The sequence below is a fragment of the Tamandua tetradactyla genome, chromosome 23 (genome assembly GCF_023851605.1).
Source record: "Tamandua tetradactyla isolate mTamTet1 chromosome 23, mTamTet1.pri, whole genome shotgun sequence".
NCBI lineage: Eukaryota > Metazoa > Chordata > Mammalia > Pilosa > Myrmecophagidae > Tamandua > Tamandua tetradactyla.
The window spans coordinates 41,810,748-41,816,747 of NC_135349.1; the positions used below are offsets into that span (position 1 = coordinate 41,810,748).

The 6,000-nt window shown below is 45.4% G+C and overlaps 1 protein-coding gene across 1 annotated transcript in view; it reads right to left on the minus strand.

The window, feature by feature from the left end:
- The window catches only part of PDILT (protein disulfide isomerase like, testis expressed), a 49,803-nt gene extending 44,195 nt beyond the window's left edge, over positions 1-5,608 (minus strand). The window contains exon 1 of the mRNA XM_077141727.1: positions 5,365-5,608. The gene's annotated coding sequence lies outside the window, so the exon portion shown is untranslated. The remainder of the gene's footprint in view (positions 1-5,364) is intronic.
- Positions 5,609-6,000: the final 392 nt, after the last annotated feature.

The window sequence follows — 6,000 nt, forward strand, 5'->3', positions numbered from 1 at the left end:
ACAGTATTTGTCCTTTAGTTTTTGGCTGGATTCACTCAGCATAATATTCTCTAGGTCCATCCATGTTATTACATGGTTCATAAGTTTATCTTGTCTTAAAGCTGCATAATATTCCATCGTATGTATATACCACAGTTTGTTTAGCCACTCTTCTGTTGATGGAGATTTTGGCTGTTTCCATCTCTTTGCAATTGTAAATAACGCTGCTATAAACATTGGTGTGCAAATGTCTGTTTGTGTCTTTGCCCTTAAGTCCTTTGAGTAGATACCTAGCAATGGTATTGCTGGGTCGTATGGCAATTCTATATTCAGCTTTTTGAGGAACCGCCAAACTGCCTTCCACAGTGGTTGCACCCTTTGACATTCCCACCAACAGTGGATAAGTGTGCCTCTTTCTCCGCATCCTCTCCAGCACTTGTCATTTTCTGTTTTGTTGATAATGGCCATTCTGGTGGGTGTGAGATGATATCTCATTGTGGTTTTGATTTGCATTTCTCTAATGGCCAGGGACATTGAGCATCTCTTCATGTGCCTCTTGGCCATCCGTATTTCCTCTTCTGAGAGGTGTCTGTTCAAGTCTTTTTCCCATTTTGTAATTGGGTTGGCTGTCTTTTTGTTGTTGAGATGAACAATCTCTTTATAAATTCTGGATACTAGACCTTTATCTGATATATCATTTCCAAATATTGTCTCCCATTGTGAAGGCTGTCTTTCTACTTTCTTGATGAAGTTCTTTGATGCACAAAAGTGTTTAATTTTGAGGAGTTTCCATTTATTTATTTCCTTCTTCAGTGCTCTTGCTTTAGGTTTAAGGTCCATAAAACCGCCTCCAGTTGTAAGATCCATAAGATATCTCCCAACATTTTCCTCTAACTGTTTTATGGTCTTAGACCTAATGTTTAGATCTTTGATCCATTTTGAGTTAACTTTTGTATAGGGTGTGAGAGATGGGTCTTCTTTCATTCTTTTGCATATGGATATCCAGTTCTCTAGGCACCATTTATTGAAGAGACTGCTCTGTCCCAGGTGAGTTGGCTTGACTGCCTTATCAAAGATCAAATGTCCATAGATGAGAGGGTCTATATCTGAGCACTCTATTCGATTCCATTGGTCGATATATCTATCTTTATGCCAATACCATGCTGTTTTGACCACTGTGGCTTCATAATATGCCTTAAAGTCAGGCAGCGCGAGACCTCCAGCTTCGTTTTTTTTCCTCAAGATGTTTTTAGCAATTCGGGGCACCCTGCCCTTCCAGATAAATTTGCTTATTGGTTTTTCTATTTCTGAAAAATAAGTTGTTGGGATTTTGATTGGTATTGCATTGAATCTGTAAATCAATTTAGGTAGGATTGACATCTTAACTATATTTAGTCTTCCAATCCATGAACACGGTATGCCCTTCCATCTATTTAGGTCTTCTGTGATTTATTTTAGCAGTTTTTTGTAGTTTTCTTTATATAGGTTTTTTGTCTCTTTAGTTAAATTTATTCCTAGGTATTTTATTCTTTTAGTTGCAATTGTAAATGGGATTCGTTTCTTGATTTCCCCCTCAGCTTGTTCATTACTAGTGTATAGAAATGCTACAGATTTTTGAATGTTGATCTTGTAACCTGCTACTTTGCTGTACTCATTTATTAGCTCTAGTAGTTTTGTTGTGGATTTTTCCAGGTTTTCGACGTATAGTATCATATCGTCTGCAAACAGTGATAGTTTTACTTCTTCCTTTCCAATTTTGATGCCTTGTATTTCTTTTTCTTGTCTAATTGCTCTGGCTAGAACCTCCAACACAATGTTGAATTGTCCGACATCTTGGGGTGACCTAAGGCGGGTCTGCGGATGCTGTAAAGGGATGAGCTGACCACTGCCCCTGAATTATTTTGAAGGCAATCCTAGGTATTATAACACTTCGTCCATAATTATCTCACTATGAATCTCTAAAAGATAAAGACATTTTAATAAACCATAGCCACAACACTGTTATCATATCTAATAACATTAACAATTTCTTAATATCAGCAAATATCCATACAAAGTGCAAATTGCTCTGTCTCATAAATTTTTTCTTTTAACTTCGTTTGAATCAGGATCTAAATGAACTCAGTGCCTTCTCTTGGATCACTGTGTCTCTTAAGCTTCCCAGTTCGGGCAGTTTGTAGGTGGAGAGCCACGTTGTCAAAGGAAATCAACAAAGCCCAGCTGAGAGGAAGACGTAGGATGGCAGCGTGATTTTCCAGAAAACTGAGTGATGCGTATGATTTAAACCTGTATCTGCCTCCCTAGTTTTCGGGGTCCCTGATGAATCCACAAAGTCCTAGGGTCTACCAGATGACATGTCCCTTGCAGCCCCCTGGGTAAGTCTGGCACCAGCCCGTGTTTTAGTTTGCTAATGCTGCCAGAATGCAATACACCAGAAATGGACTGGCTTTTACAAAGGGGATTTACTTTGTTACAAATTTACAGTTCTTCTAAGGAAAGGCAGGTAGCTTTCCTTTGCGTTCCTCTATCACGTGGGAAGGCACATGCGACTTCTGCTGGCTCCCTCTCTCTCAGCCTCAGAGTTCCACTGGCTTTCCCCAGGGTGGTTCCTTTTTGCATCTGCAACCATCTGGGTCTGAGCTGCTCTGAGCTCTGAGCTGCCTTGTGGGCTGTGCTGAGCTCTGCTGAGCTGTTCTCTCCCTTCTGACTTCTCCTTTTAAGCTTCACTTACTGGGAAAGACACTCTCCTCAGCTGACTGCAGATGTAATCAGCCGCAGATGAAATTCACATGCTGACGTTTCAAGCTCCCAGCCACGGAACAGCTGGGTACCATCACCTGGCCAAGTTGACACCTGAACCCAACTACTATAGGCGGTGACTATCAGATGGAACTTTCATTGAAAAAATTAGTTTACTTGTGTATTTGTTTGTTGTTCATTTACTGGCGAGAGAAAGTGTCATTTGAAAGTTCTTTGCCTAGGTAGGGACGTCAACGTACTTTAGAGTTAATTATTTTTTTCTACAGAAAATCACTAGTTAAGTAACTATAAAGCGGTGACTGACCGCTACTGTCCCTTCCAAACCCTTTGTACCTAGAATGCCATGCTTGGCAGGAGGGGATGAGTTGGCGGTTCACACTGTTGGGCCCACTCGGGGGTCTGGAAGGCACTTGGCCAGGAGAAGGGGAGCCTGGGCTGGGGACCCGGTGTCAGCTGCAGGACCTTCAGGAGTGGGTCAGTGGGGGGCTGGCGGGGGGCTCCCCCTTCACAAGGCCTTTGATGGCGATTTCCCCCAGAGATTCCTGATCAGTTTGTGGGGAAGGAGCAGGGGAGGCTCCGAGAGGGAGGAACCAGGTTTCCTGCTAACCTGGGCAGGAGGCAGCATGAGCCTAAAAATGCTTCCAGTGTTCTCCAGAGTTCACGCAGGTGCAGCGCCCTCTCCACGTGCCAACTCCAGCCTTCCCTCCCACCGTCATGGAACCCGTCCCTTCGCCATGCCTACCCGTCCAGCCATCATTTGTTCATTCATTCATTCACTCAACAAATATTCTGATGGTCCTTACACATGCTAAGGACCGTCCTAGGTGCGAGAGATAGAGAAGTGAGCAAAACAGGCAACAGTCCCTGTGTTCACGGAGCCTTTGTTCTAGTGAGAATCAGGCAGTAGATGAGATAAATAGACCCAGCAGATTATAGGTCTGATGCTGATGCAGGCTAAAGAGAAAAAAACAAGGGGAGATTAGGAAGTGACGGGGGAGGGAGAAGTGTTGGCATTTTAAACAGGGTGACTAACAAGTGTCATTCAAAAGCTGACATTTGGCTAAAGAGCTGAATCAAGCAAAGGAGTAAGTTTGAATTTCTGGGGGGGGAGTAAGCTGTCTCTCTCTGTGTCTCTCTCCTGAGATCCCTGTTAGGGATTGAATCATATCCACCCACCCACCCCCAAAAAATGACACATTCAGATCTTTGCTGTGTTCCTGTGTGAATGAACCCGTTAGTAAATGGGGCCTTTCGAGGATGTTATTATTAGTTAAGGTGTGGCCAGAATGAATCAGGGCGGGTCTTAACCCATATCACAGGAGGCCTTATAAAGACAGAAAATTCAGATGGAGTCAGAGAAAGCCACAGGAAGCCAGGAGGAGAAGCCAGAGAGGAGAGAGAGAGAGAGATGGCCAGCGCCAGAAAGTTCCTGACGCTGGGAGAAGGCATGGCCGCCATCTTGCCGTCCAGCCTTCAGACCCCTGAGACAATGAATGCTTGTGGTTTAGGTCAACCCGTTGTGTGGTATTTGTCCTAGCAGCTCTGGTGAGCTAAGACAGGCTATCAGGCCCTGGCTTGGCCCTGTCTCCTCACAGGCAATGGCCATGATGGGAAACAATTTCATTCATGAAAAGAAGGGCAACTGGCATTGAGGGTTTTCTAAGCCATTCACTGGGCTGAGCACTCAATGCCCATTTTCTCCATCGTTCCTCTCACTCACCACCGTCTCCCAGCACCACAGTAGCCTCCTAACTGAATCCCCTGCTGCTGCCCTGTGCTTCTCCCCAGTCTGTTTCCCTCACAGCAATTAGAGGGTTGCTTTATTTTTCTAAAATGTAAATTACACGGCACTGCTCCTCTTCTGAAAGCTTCAGTGCTTTGCCATCACATTAGAGTATAATTCGCAGCCTTTGCTGTGGTCTATCGGTTCCCCCCACTCGGCGGACCCCCCCCCCTTCTTCTCTGAGCATCTCCCCGTCTCGTTCACGGCGACCACCCACTCTGGTCTCTCTCCCCTTTTCCAGCACACTCAGCCTCGGGAGGCTTTGCCTCTGCCTGAGACAGCCTAACCCTGGGTCTTCAAGTTTTGGGGTCTCATTCAGATCCCAGCTCAAATATCAGCTCCTGACAGCCCCTTTATCTCACAATGCGCCCCCCTTCCAGAACTCTCTACCCCATCTCCATTGTTTATTTTGTATTTTTTTCCTCTCCTTGCTGAATGGCCTCTGTTTATATTTTTTACGTACATATACTTTTGTTCACTACTCTTTCCCCACCTCCTAGAACAGTGCCTAGCCCAGCTCAATAAATGCTTGTTGAATGAATGTGCAATCTCATTTAATTCTCACATGGTCCATTTCACTACTTCTCAACCATGACTGCACATTAGAATCCCTTGGGGAGCTTTAAAAAAAAATGCTGATGCCTGAGCCCCAGCCCAATGGGCTCTATTTTAATTGGTCTGCAGTGGGATGAGTCTGAACATCTCTCTTTTTTAAGCCCACTATGTGAGGCTAGTGTGTTGCCACCTGTGGTAAGATCCGCAGTTAATTTGGAGACCTTCTGGGAGGGGGAAAAGGCAAGGGGCCTGGTGGTCAGAGGGGTCATTATCACTCAAGCTCATACCTGCAGGGGACCCCGTATCTCAGACCCACTGGATCCAGCCGGGGCAGGGCAACAAGCTTCACAGGACTTGAAGAGAGAAATTATGGTCCAAAGAGTGGACTTCTGGCTTCCACTGGTGACCAGAGCAGGACCTACAGGCTGCTGGCCGTTCTCAAGAAACTCAGAGACGGAAATGAAGTCCCTCACCAGGTACCCTGATTCTCAGTAGCCACAGCAGCAACATTCTGAGTTCTGGGGTTCTGGAAGATACGGGTGGGGCCCCAGAGAAGAATGGACCATTGTTGAGTAAGAGAAGGCCCTGCCTTATCCCTCCCTCCCACTCACCATGCTTCAGTTTCTCTTACCTCTTTGCCATTCCTGGAATACACAGTCATGCACCACCCCAGGGCCTTTGCACATGCAGTTTCTCTGCCTGGGAAGCTCTTCCCCTGGGTAGCCTCAAAATTCACTTACCTCCTTCAAGCCTTTGCTTAAGGGTCACTTTCCCAGCAAGGTCTTCCCTGACCACTTTGTTTAAAATTGTAGCTACCCCAAATCCCTCTCAGACCCTCCCTGTCCCCTTTCCCAGCTTTCTTTTCCTGCATAGTACTAATCACTTTCTTAATGCCAGATAACTGCCTGGCTGGTACTAGGCGC